This window comes from Equus caballus, chromosome 16 (genome assembly GCF_041296265.1).
Source record: "Equus caballus isolate H_3958 breed thoroughbred chromosome 16, TB-T2T, whole genome shotgun sequence".
In the NCBI taxonomy this organism is placed as follows: Eukaryota; Metazoa; Chordata; class Mammalia; order Perissodactyla; family Equidae; genus Equus; species Equus caballus.
In genome coordinates, this window is record NC_091699.1 from 51,114,746 (window position 1) to 51,128,713 (window position 13,968).

The 13,968-nt window shown below is 35.4% G+C and overlaps 1 protein-coding gene across 7 annotated transcripts in view; it reads left to right on the top strand.

Annotated features, from left to right (window-relative positions):
- The window catches only part of SETD2 (SET domain containing 2, histone lysine methyltransferase), a 125,077-nt gene that overhangs the window by 7,816 nt on the left and 103,293 nt on the right, over positions 1-13,968 (top strand). Inside the window, exon 2 of one of the 7 annotated variants that reach the window (XM_023620545.2) lies at positions 4,344-4,420. The exons of the other annotated variants lie outside the window; for them this stretch is intronic. The gene's annotated coding sequence lies outside the window, so the exon portion shown is untranslated. The remainder of the gene's footprint in view (positions 1-4,343; positions 4,421-13,968) is intronic. 7 annotated transcript variants of the gene reach the window in all.

The following is a 13,968-nucleotide window of genomic DNA, read 5'->3' on the forward strand; positions in this document are numbered from 1 at the left end:
TTTATTGATTAAGTTCATCGTCTTATATGATGTGTTTCGTGGTGCCCCAAAACAGTTACAATCGTAACATCAGAGACCGCTAATAACAGATCACCATAACAAATATAATAATAATGGAAAAGTTTGAAATATTGTGAGAATTACCAAACTGTGACACAGAGACGTGAAGTGAGCAAATGCTGTTGGAAAAATGGCGCCAACAGACTTGCTCGACACAGGGGTGCCGTAAGCCTTCAATTTGTAAAAAACACAGTATCTGCAAAGCACAGTAAAGCACAATAAAATGAGACATGCCTGTATTTTATAAGAGACGAAAAGCTTTGTAGTGATTGAGGTATGGTTCTACAGGCCAGGGTACCCTCTTTGGGCTACTGAAGTACATAGGAGGCCAAACTATTACCTGGAAACATTTCCCGGTGAGTATGGAAAACCTGATGAACTATCCTAGTTCTTAGGATGGAGTACACTTCTTTAGTATTCATGTCCCTCTTTGCTCTTGCCTTTTCTAGATTTCAGGCTGACCATTCTTCTGTTGACACACTATATCTTTGGAAAGGTATCAAGCAACTGTTGATACAGTTGTGTTTTCCTAAGAAATGTTCAAACTTCCAAGACATACTTTATACATAGCTATCTATCAATCAGTCATACTTTTCTATTTTCCCTAGTGGGATTTTGGTATTCCCAGATCTTTTCTGCCACTTTTCACTGTAGTGGCTAATTGATTTAATCTATTCCTCTTTAAAAAATTGAAATGGATTATGATTTACTCTTTAACAAGTATTTGTAATAATTTTTCTTGACCTTGATAGTGTTGTTCTGTGAGCATTGTCAATTTTTGCAGAGACCTAGGATAGTTATATGCTGGATGGCAAAAGATTGCTAGCCTGGGTTAGAGAATCAAAAGTTGACCATCTTCATCATTTCTCTTAATTCTTCCACAGTACTATAGAGTACCTTATTTTTATAATGCGATTATAAAAACTATATAGCTATTATTGTAAGACCCTGAGAGACAGTTCATGTTAGAAACTGAACCATTTACACCTAGAGTCACTGAAAATCAGGATCCTTCCTTTTTCTTTGAGAGAGAGGTACAGTCTTGGTGTGGAGGGGTGAGGGTGGGAGATTTTATTTTGAAAAAAATTCAAACTTGCAGGGAAGTTGCAAGAATAGTATAATGAATTCACATATACTTTTCATCTAGGTTAGCCCAGTAATTGAAATTTTGCCTCATTTGCTCTTTCTATATAAAAAATATATACGTGTTTGTTTATTTTTGGCTGAACCATTTGTAAGTTGCAGACATCATGACCCTTCACCCCTAAATATTTCATAGTATTACCTAAGAACAAGCATTCTCTTAGATAACCAGTGTACAGTAATCAAATTCAGGTGGTTTAACATTTATAACAATACTGTCACCTGATATACAGTTCATATGTAAATTTTGCCAGTTGTCCCAATAGTGTCCTCTTTTTTCAGTCTAGGATTACAAATTGCATTTAATTGTCATGTCTCTTAGTCGTCTTCTTTAATCTCTGAGGATAGAGCTTTAAATTCAGGCTTTGGAGATACCATAAATGTGATATTTTAAAAACGATAACATCTGGTAGTATGTTTAAAATGCTATCTTTTTTTAATTATCAAAACAATAAATGCTTATTATAAAAGGCTAAGATAATACAGATATTTATAGAGGAAAAAGTTAAAATCCACCCTCAACTTCTTTTCCCTGCGCCTCTTCTTCAAATCCCATATCCAAGAGGTAACCACTACTAACAATTTAGTGTATACCTTTCCAGACCTTTTCCTTTTGTTTGATTTTTGTTTTTATGTAAGTGGAGTTGTACTACTACACTATCATTCTATCTTTTCTCTACATATTATATCATTTGCATGTTTGGATTTACCTATGAGATGTGCTCATTCTTTTTAACACTTAGGCAATATTCTATACTATGAATGTACTATATTAAGTTGTTTTGCTATGTGAAAGGTGTTTTCTTTCAAATATGTTTCCCCATAGAGTGAGTATATCTGGTAATTTATGGGTGGTGGTGTTTTTGTGATTTTGTTTGAGTTTGACTCCTGCACTTCTTTCTTTCCTTTTTTTAAAGAAAATTTATTGTCCATACGTATTTATTTCTGTTTGTCCTGTCTGGCGCTGATGGATTAAATAGCTTTCACTCATACCCTACTTTGATTAGTTGCTTGGTTATTTTAAAGAGAAAGTTCAAGATATTTAAGTGCCATCTCTTGAAAATGGTTGGTTTGAAGCTGGCCAACAGGCTAGCCAACTGAAAATTCAATAGGTTTGTTGTTTTTCATAATAGGATTTATATTTGGAAGTCTACTTTCATGGATTCAAATGAGAGGCAATTACCATGTGTAATTTTTGGTTATCATATGCTAATAAAGTGTTATATTTGAGTCCCTTAGCTTTGAAATTCTTGTATAATGTGCTTTATGTTTAATTTGGTAGTCTTTTTTTTTTTTTTGATCAAGCTAGTGGTTACTTCAGTGTCTTTTCCAACCTAGCAAATACATTGGTCATTTAGGTGGAGGTTTAAAGTTGGTCTGAATTCCCGTAGTTGCTTTTTATTTTGGAATGCTTTTTTTTTCAGATGCTAACATCTCACAAATGAAAATATCCTTGGGATGGTGTGGGTGTTGATAGGAGTGTGATGGTGCTGGCAAACTCCTGGGAGGTCTGCTTACTAGGAGAACCGCTATGGGCTTGCAAGAACTTGGAGCAAGTAGTGGTTTCTGACTATAGCTCTTCCTGATGCCCACTTCCCTGACAGGTGCAATTAGAGCCTCTCTTTGGGCAGGGCTGTATAGTAATCACCAATATTTGCTTCATGATTAGCTCTTTGAAGACCCATGGACTAACTTGTATTTTGAGTCTTTTTATCTGATATTTGACCTCTTGATGAAATTATTAATTACATACTCTCTACTTTAGTAGGCAGGTGATCCCAGGTTTAAAATTTTTATGAATTTTGTGTGAATGTAAAGTAGAGGTAACATTTTTCATTAATTTCATGGCTGCAAAAACCCTTTCTATGAAAATCCATTTATTGTAATGTTCAGCACACACAGACTTTCTAAAATTGCCTGGTTAAAAATATAGCTCTTCTGTTTATCAATTCTAGAACAGAGTATCTGTATCAACTCTAAGACATTAACTACTCATTTTATGGTACTGCTTCTGTGCTGAAAATTTAAAGAATTATCTATAGTAAATGGATGAATTTTGTTGAGGTACAGTAAAACATTTTGTTAGAATAAGTGAAAATGTACTTCTGAAGATTTCCCCAAGATGACTGTAATAGGTATATTCTTTAAGCTTAAGTTTACCACCTCCATTAAAAAATAAAAACAAAACAAAACTTCTGTTTTTGTATAATTATTCAGGAAACCATTTGTCTCAATTATGAAAAGTATAGTGTGGTCTTTTTGACAGATTAACAGCAGTTTGTGTAAGGAAGTAATGTTAGTAGCTGAAAATAACACATTGAATTGAATATAAAACCATTGTTTCCCCAATTATAGTATTGCTCAGGTGCATTAGAAAGACAGTGAGACTACCAAGAAATACTTAGTGCTCATCTTTCTTTGGCTACTTTTTTTTTGTTAATGGAGAAGATAATGATAGTGTCAGAGGACATGAAATTGGGGCAGAAGTTGGAACCTGGCTGTGATAGGACATTTTTTTCAGCTGTGTGTATGCTAGCTGCAAAATTTGTTAGTTATGTGCTTATTGAAATGTACCCATTGCTTAAGTATTTTTATTTTCATCATATTTTTTCCGTATAAATATTTTAAACGACGTGTTTGCTTGCATGTGTATTTTTATAATTTTCCAACTCTTAAGATACTTCGGGTGGTTACTAATGCAAAGCATTAGGAAGACTAACATTTGATTGGAGCCTGTCTCTCTTAGCATTCATCCATTCTCTTGCATGATTTAAACTTGTTTGGCTCTTTTGTTAGGATCTAAGGGATTTTGTAGTTCCATGTACTAGAAAATTCAAGGATGGTGTTGAATATATATTATAGAGATTTATTCTTTTAAATGGAGGAATCCCAGTAACTAGCAGCTGGGTATATTGTAGTACATGCGTAGTAAATGTTTGAGTTGACCTGATTCTTTGTAACTATCATTATTCTAATTTCCTTATAGAGTGAATAGCAGCATTAGTAATTACTGACTTTTATTATAAGACGTTGTTAAATAACTATTAGATTAGGACCGAGGAGGTCAGGGAATCGAATGGTATGTCTTTAGCTGATGAAAGTGATTGGTGCTCAGAGCACTTTTTATGCTTCTTCTGTAGGTGCTGGTGGAGACAAACAGATGAAAATTGGAAATCTCATGATGGTGGCCTGAGAGAGAACATGAGTGCTGCCTTAGGTAGAAATAGCCTATTGTGTTTTGTGCTAGACCAGTTTTTTCCTCCCAGCCTTTTTAGTTGTTTTATACTTGTGTATTTTCCAGGGTGGATAACCTGTTTAAACTATGCCCCTGTGCTTTACCTTGTTTAGTTGTCTTTCTAATCAAATCCTTCAGATCAGTAGTCTCATTTATCTCTTTATTAATATTAGGGGCCAAAAGGAAGTGAGGAAACTGCAGATGCAGTGATAAACCAAGGGGTGTTTTTGGATATACCATAAGGCTGTGACACTGAATAATGACAGAAAACTTGTACTCAAAAAATTGAGGCTTTTGTTCTTCTACAGGATAGCTGATGCTTTTTATACCTTCCATACAAAAAAACTTGTTGGTTTTCTAAGCCTTAAACTGTATGAAGCAATTATAAAGTTATGTTTAAAGTTTTTGCATTATAATTGAACCTTTTAAACCTGATGTTTAGAAAAACTAGCTGAGATTGAACTCTTGACTTTTAATTTATTCAGCTAACATTTGTTGAATGCCTACCTCATGATAAGGATACAGAAGTAAGCACAATGAGCTACAGCAGGGACATCTAATCTAGACTGGTGGAGTAGAGGAGTGGGTAGTCAGGGAGGGGTGCCCAGAGGAAGTATACTTAAACTTAGTCTGAAAGAATGGGAGTTAGGCAAAGAAGGACTGGGTGGAGAATGCTCTAGGGCCACACTGAGGGGAGGATACAAGGGAAGATCGTCCCTGTGCCCATTTCCAGTTAGACTCCTTTGCCTTTGCTGCCCCGTGTAAATTGCTAAACAGCCTAAGGTGCCTTGTGTAGGGGGACCCTGTTACCTTACCTAATGACTCCTTATTTCTGTGGCTTCCAACTTTTTTTTCCCCTTAACTCATTCATTACCATGGTTTACAATGGCTGTGATTTTAAAAGGTGTGGGATCTAGTGCCTCTCATTTTACAGATAACTGAGGAAAAGTCCCAAAGAAGCTCAAGCTATGCTCACTAGCTAGTTTAATGACGCTAGCACAACTTGAACAAAGGTCTCTTCGTTTGCCAATTTGGCAAGGACTAACTTTTTAATGATGTTATAGAATAACATCTAGAATAGCTGCCATTCATAATCAACTGGATTTCTATATTCTGAGTTACTTGTTTTCCTAGGGGTCTTCTGGATTAGTCTTGAGGTGCTTATTATAGTTCAGTTTGGAGGGTGCAGAGGATTCCCTAGTTGAGTTAGCTCTTTCCTCTGACTTTGCAGATACCTATACTAGAGGATTAGAGGCCTAAACATCACCTCAGCAAAAGGTACACTGGATATGCGGACCATCCAGATCTGCCCCTTTGGCCAAGTGCCCTAGATAGTCTGAGATCTTCATTGGAAATGAACTTTTAATCTCAAGTGAAACTCAAGCCTTGGTTTGTTGTCATTCCATGTGTTAAGGAAAACCAAGAGAGGTCCATAGGTAAATAACCTGCCTTTCTTTGAGAGGGGTAATGTTTATTTTATGCCATTCTCATGTCAGGCATACTACTGCACTGCTGTTTGTGCTACTTTTTGCTTGTTATCGGTGCGTGCTGTGTCCAAGGGGTGAGATAGTCCTAGTTCAAGGTGCTCTTAGGACTTTAACTCATTGTTTTTAGACCAATGGACAGAGCTCACAAGTAGCAATAATGAGCATATTTGTGGCAGCATAAGATGCCAAAGAGACATCATTCCTCATTGCTTATAATAAGGAATCAAAGTAGTTGTGGATTAACAGGATGGGCTATACAGTCACGGTTACCTTGAAATAAGAAACTTGTATGTAACTTGCTTGAACGGCTGTAGATTTTTTTCTTCTTGAAGAATAGTTTGGGAAATGGGACCATTATTACTTGAACGTAACTTATTCTAAGTTGAACATCGTTAAGACCCTAACTTAATAATTCTGTGATTGAGAAATTGGCATTATTGAAGGTTAATTTAAAAACCAGTGCTTATTTTATGGTACTGTAGAGGTAGAAAGAAGGTATACAAGGTTGGCGAATACTTAAATGGAACCTAGATTATACTTTGAAATTTCCCTGTTAGTAAATTTTCTTATCTTTTGTTTCCATTAAAAGAAAATTTCAGGAGGTTAAGTAACATTGTTCTTTTTCAAGTTTCAAGTTAGTTATATTATAGGTTAAGCCTAGGTTTACTAATGTAATGTTTTCTAGCCCATCACTGAATATAATACTTTGATTTTTGTAAGACGCACAATCTAGAACAGGGGTTGGCAAACTGGCCAGTGCAACAAATCCAGCTTGCCTGCATGTTTTAGTATATAGCCTGTGAACTAAGAATGATTTTATATTTATAAAATATATAAAAAAATAAAATATATGTCAAAAATCAAAAGAATATTTTGTGACATGTAAAAATGACTTGAAATTGAAATTTCTGTTCATAAATAAAGTGTTGTTGGAACACAGTCATGCTCATTCATTTACTTATTGTCTACGGCTGCTTTTGCACAAAAACGTCAGAGTTGAGTAGTTGTGACACAGACTACATGGCCTACAAAGCCGAAAATATTTACTTTCTGGCTCTTTATAGAAAATTTGCTTACCCTTGCTTCAGAACACTAATGAAAAATTATATATTAGTGTCTGATTTCCAAGACAACTTATGTACAGTTTTTAAAGGGATAATTGGAATAATTACTTCTGTTTTATGTTTGTCCTTTTATAAGATTTTAAGAAAAGAGCCTTACGCTTTCAGGTTGTTTTTCTCTATATCGGTCAGGAAAACAGAATTTAATGTAAGGAATTGGTTTAGAGAGATTTTGGAGAACTGAGAAAATGAAAAGGGGACACTAAGATAACAGAGATAGAAAGGTGGGAAGTAGCTACCCACCTTAGGGCTGGGAGAAAAAAGAGAAGAGGGTGTGGTTATTAGAACCTAGAAGCTTGGAGTAGGGCCTCCTGAGGCTGAGACCTCTGAGGTGGTGGGTATTGGACAACTGGTACTGGTGTCTATGAGGAATTGCAGTCAGGCTGGTCTGGGATTGTGGGAAAAAAGTAGAAACTGAAATCAGTGCTAGGGTGAAATTCTTTGATGGGTCAGTACACTGGTAACTGTGATGAAGAGGAAGGAGCAAATTCCCTGTTACTCTTCCAGCCTTTCAGTCTTCCTCCAGCACATGCAATTAGTGCCAAAGGAGAAATGTAGTTTAGAGGGTCCCAATCATACTTTCACAGACAAAAGTGTAGAAAGTGTGGGCTAGGAGCTGAAAGAAAATATCTTAATAAATGACACGTAGTCTAAACATGTTGAAAATTTTCTCAAAACTCCAGGTAAGGAATGATTCTGTTGTATTTTCAGGAATCTGGGAAGGTAGAAAAGAAATCCAAAAAAAGGTTTTTGGATGAGCATTGTGAAGTTTCTGGAGGCCTTTTTTTTTTCACGTCATGATATCTGTTTTTTCCTCACATGTTGAACTCTTCTGGAGGCATTGTTTTAAAGTGAAATCCTGGCTTTTGTTTACCTTGGTCTATTGGGTATGATAGGGGTAAAAGAGTAAGGAGTGAAGAATAGAACTTTATTGGGTAGCACTAAAACTCTAACATACAAAATGTGGGGATGTTCTGTATGTGCTTCCATTTAGGATTGTCTGCTATCCCATAGGAGAAGAGTAAATTCAAGTATCAATTATTTAGGAAATAACAGGTTCCAATAGGATAAAGCCAATTTGTGCGTGTTCTGGTTTAGTGTTTCTCGAACTATCTGTGGTGAAAGGCCAGGCCTTTTTTTTTTTTTCTTCAGTCTATCATGGACTGATACTTTTAAAATATACAATAAAAATGAATTCCTAGAAAAATGAAGTGAAAAATTAAGATATTCAGAAAACGATGCCACTGATGGAACAGTTATATATCTTGATTTTGGTGGTGATTACATGAATCTATACATGGGATAAAGTTGCATAGGACTACACACAACAAACACAAATGAATATGAATGCAGATGAAAAAGAATGGTGAAAGCTGAATAAGGTCTAGTCTGTTAACAGTTTTGTACTAATGTCAGTTTTCTGGTTTTGATATTGGACTACAGCTACATAAGATGTCATATCGGAGGTAAAGAGTACAGGGACTCTGTACTATTTTTGCAATTTCTTGTCAATCTGTAATTATTTCAAAATAAAAAGCTTAAAAAAATATAAGCCTGCTGATCACTGGTCAAGGTCAAATTGCTCTAAAAGTTTCCAAACTCTAGTCTCAATTTTTGTACTTGTGGATATGTAACAAACTTAGCTAGCTGGCCCTGGCATGAAGATCACAGTTAAGTGTTAACTCCCTTTTCCCTCCTTGACGCCTCCATATTTTTGCCATTCTCCTCAGTCTCTTTTTACCTTTCCTCTCCTACCTCCGCTTCTCTACTTCTCATTGTTCAAAATTATTTATTGTGCACCTTATCAGTGCCAAGACCTGAGGATATCGAAACGAGCAAGGCCCCTTACTATTTATCCTTATTTCCTAATAGCAGAGACTGTTGTTAATCAAAGAATCTTACAAATATGTAATTCAAATTGCTTAACAGTTCCCATTTATTGAGCACTAGCTATGTGCCAGGTACTACATGGAGGATTTTAAGTAGACTTTCTTTTATTTTCTCTTTGAAGTAAGTACAGTATTACTATTTTGGTTTTACAGATAATCTCTTTGGCCACCGTTTCTCTTAGTAACTTAGGTTAAAAAGTGTTAAAAAGTTTTGGTGTTGGTATTCAAATACAAGTTGACAGACTTTCAAGCTTTTGCTCTTAACCTCTCTCTATTTTTGTATTATACTTTATGAACTCCCCATCTGGTGTTTTGAAAACACGTAATGGGGGAGAAAAGGAATTTGGACATGGACTAGAAAGGCTCTAGAACAGAAAACTAAGGCTGAACTGTATAGTTCATTTTCATCGTACTAGTTATGGTGTTTACACAGTGTCACCTTTGATTTTCAGTGCTCTCATCAGTGTAGATTAGGCCTGAAAGCCAGCTGCCTGCATTGACTTTTGGATGTGATATTAGCTACTGTTGTTAATTCCAAGTCATAGTCCTTCTGTCATTTTACCCTTTGTTGTTTCTGTGAGGGGCGCATCTGCCTTGTCAATTTGAAATATTTCTTTGTCATAGAACGTAAGATTTGACCTCTTCTAGTGAGCTGTTGATGGTAGTTAACATCCCTCTGTGATTACTGGAATATTTTAAAGTGACTAGGGACTGATGGCTAGGGCTGTGGAGCAACTGCATTTTCTTAAATTCTGGTATATTTGGCAGTTGAGACATAAACCAAAATCCCATGGGATGAAAGTACTGATAAAATTCCATTTTATAGATTAATTAGCTTTATTATTATATATTATTGTTACATATGTGGAATTTGATATCCAGAAGTAGAAATTGCAACTAGATTTCTAATTTGCAAAATGGCATACAAAATACTCCGTTGTTTTTATGTTTATCTTGAGAACTCAAAAGGTTATTTTTGCAGGAAATCAAAATTTAGCATTATGGTGCCTTATCCTAAAAGATTGGCAAATGAGTGGAAAATGGATTTAAATATTCAGAATATTAATATTCTCCTTCCCAAACGCAAAATAGTTTTGTATCTACTGTTGCTGATTTTTTTTTTTATTAAGTTTCTCACCTTGAGTCTTTTCAAATTAAGTGACCCTAAAGTAGAACTATGTGTTGATGCTGTTTGGCAAAGTTAATTTATAGAAAATATTTTCCATCATAGCATAATGTTCACTGTGGTTATATATTTATGATTTTTTTGTTGTTGTTTATTGTTGGGGAATGAAATTCTTGGAACCATAGAAATAAAGTCTCAATCAGAGGGGTGAGGCTAAATCAGAGGGGTGAATCCTGGTGATTACTTCCGCTTGGGTCAAGGGATTAATGCTCAGCCACAACCAGGTGAGTGGGCCCTGATTGTGGGTAGCATTCATGATGGTAATAGGAACATGTACATTTAGCCAGCATATTTCCAACCACCCACCCTCTCTGCCTGCTGCATGTGCACATATGATCTCTTGTTGTTTATTCTTTTGGAGATTTGTTATTCTCTTTCGTATTGCAATTGAACATTAAAATTTTTTTTATTATGGAAAAATTCAAACATTCATACAAGAGAGAATAGTATAATGACAGCCACTGCCCCAGTGTAGTCATCTGGTTTCAACAGTTATTAACATTTTGCCATTCTGGTTTCATCTGTTTGCTGCTTTTTTTTGTTACTAGAATATTTTAAGGTTTTATTTTTCTTTTTTCTCTCCAAAGCCCCCTGGTACATAGTTGTGGGTCTTCTAGTTGTGGCATCTGGGACACCACCTCAGCATGGCCCGATGAGCAGTGCTATGTCCGTGTCCAGGATCCAAACCAGCAAAACCCAGGGCCACCAAAGCGGAGCACACGAACTTAACCACTAGGCAACGGGGCCTGCCCCTTTACTGGAATATTTTAAAGCACCCCAGATATTCTCTCATTTCATACTTTTAATGTATATCGCTAAGAGATAAAGTTTTTTAAAAAGTAACCACAAGACCATTGTCATACCTAGTGCAATTGGCAATAATTTTTTAATATTATTTAATACACAGTCCTTGTTCATTTTTAGAAAAATTAGAATCTAAATAAGCATGTGATTACCAGATTTCAAATCTCTCTTAATCTATAATAGTCTCCTTACACCGTTTATTGGCTGTGTGCATCCTTATGATGTCCTTTAACATGTTTTTCTGTTTCCTATATTTTTTGGAGCCTGTTAGTCACATCAGGACCTCCTTATCCTCCCAGCAGTTTATTGGTTACCTATTACATCATATCAGATTGTCTTACTTGTAGTGATATCAGAATTAATCAGTGGATTCTGGTGTAGTTAGCCTGCTATCCATTACAAAATTTCCCATCAACCTTTCAGCTACTGGTTTTAGCTGCCATTGTGTATATTTGCTAGAATTCTGCTAAAGAACAACTATTACTCACCAAATGTTTGATTGCCCTGAAATACAGTTCATATAGGAAATGTAGGAAAAATACTGGATTCTTTCCCTTTGTCAATTTTCAGATAATGAAGTGGTGTTCTGTTGGCAAAAAGATAACCAGTGTGGACTTTTTTTAATGAATTCATTATATATTTGCTGTGCTTCAATAAATTGCACTCATTTTTTTATTCTTATTGTTGCTCAAGTTGCCTCACCTTTGACGGGTGGAAGCCTTTTCAAGTTGGCTTCTGTGTCCTTTTGCATGATCCTGGTGATCTTTGATAATTTTCTTGGCCCTAGCTCACTTCCTACCTCAGTCCTGGAATCAACCATTTCTTCTGCGAGCCTTGTTTCTTTTAGTGAAAAGGTATTTAGAGATCATATTCTAGACACTACTCATGCTACTCATGGCTACTGAGTTATCAGTGCTTAGGCCTTTTCATTGGACAGTTAGGATATATGTATTTTTTAGGAAAAGAAAACTATTCAGTTCATACTAATCTTTCCAGTTCATATTTGAGTTTTTATTTATTTTAAAACTTAACTTTTATGCTGAAGATCTTGGTTCCTAATGACATTAATAGAATAACTTATTTGCTTTATCTGCTTATGTATGATAGTTTCATTAGTAATATCAATATTATTATAACAGTAAGACTAATAAATACAGTTTAAGATTTCTTTGGGTTTTTTTTGCCTCTAGGATATGTTCCAATAAAGCATATGCACTCAAAATAGTTTTGTTTAGTTTAGCTCTTCTTTATGCCAATCACCAATTTGATGTAGTGTTTATAGTTTGAATTTCTAGAAATCATTTTGTTTTTACTTTCTCCTCTTAAAAAAATGCAACTTTTTACCTGATTCCAAAGTTACTGCAATAAAACAGGTGGCCAACAGGCACATGAAAAGATATTCATCATCACTAATTATTAGGGAAATGCTAGTCAAAATCACAATGAGATCGCCTCATGCCTGTCAAGAGTGGCTGTTATCAAAAAGACAACATATAATAGGTGTTGGAGAGGATGTGGAGAAAAGGGAACTCTTATACACTGTTGATGGGAATGTAAATTGGTGGAGCCACTATGGAAAACAGTATGGAGATTGCTCAAAAAATTAAGAATAGAAGAGCCCAGCCCCATGGCCTAGTGGTTAAGTTCTCTGTGCTGTGCTTCAGTTTGCCGGTTCAGATCCTGGGCATGGACCTACACCACTTGTCAGCTATGCTGTGGCAGTGACCCATATATAAAATAGAGGAAAATTGGCACAGATGTTAGCTCAGGGCTAATCTTCTTCGGCAAAAAAATAAATAAATAAAAAGTAAGAATAGAAATAGCATATGATCCAGCTATTCCACTTCTGGGTATTTATCTGAAAAATACAAAAACACTAATTCAAAAAGATATATGCACCCATATGTTCATTGCAGCATTATTTACAATAGCCCAGATATGGAAACAATCTAAGTGGATGAATGAAAGATGTGTTGTATATATATACAATGGGATACTACTCAGCTATAAAAAAGAATGAAATCTTGCCATCTATGACAACATGGATGGGCCTTGAGGGTGTATGCTAAGTAAATCAGACAGAGAAAGACAAATACCGGATGATTTCACTCATGTGGAATTAAAAAAAAAAACCCCAGTGAACAGACAAAACAAAAACAAACTCAGAGATACAGAGAACAGATTGGTGGTTACCAGCAGGGAAGGAGGTTGTGGGGTGGACAAAATGGGTGAAGAGGGTCAGTTGTATGGTGATGAATGGTAACTAGACTTTGGTGGTGATCACTTTGTAGTGAATACAGATGTCAAATTATAATGTATGTCTGAGACTGATATAATGTTAATATACCAATTTTATCTCAAACAAAGGGAATGTTCAAAGAGGTATAACTTTCATCCCTGTTCTCTTACTATTTCCTTTAATATCTAACCATATGTTTCATTTTGGTTGTCTTCCATTTTGAAGATATAAGCATACTAAACATACTGTTCTGTGTCTTGCTTTTTTCACCTAAGTATATTCCGGAGACATTCTAGAGCAGTATAGAGAGATTTTCATCATTACTTTGTATTGCTGCATCTACTCAATTGAATGGCTGTAGCAGAGTTATCCTGCCATTCTTTTATTGGACATTTAGGTTCTTTCCAGTCTTTTGGTATCACATGAATAACCTTGGCATTTTATTTTAACCTTATTTTTCCATGTATGAAATGGTGAGGGATGGTGTAGTCAGTGCATTGTAATTCACAATCATCCTACATTATCATTGGCTTTGCTTTGTAAGAATAAGTGTTTTCAGGGTTTGTTGATTTGGTTTGATTTTTTTTCCCCCCAGATATGGGTATCTTTGCTCTACTTTTGCTTATGTTAGTTGACTTGAAACTTTTCTCTTCCACACCTCAAACATTAATTTGCTGGGGTTTTTTTGGAAATTCTTAAACTCTTCCCAACAATTAGAAAATAAACGAAGGCTATTTTTGTTGTGTTTAAGCTTTTGTTCCTCAAGACAATTGAGTTTCATTCCTCTCCCGTTTTGATTTTGGT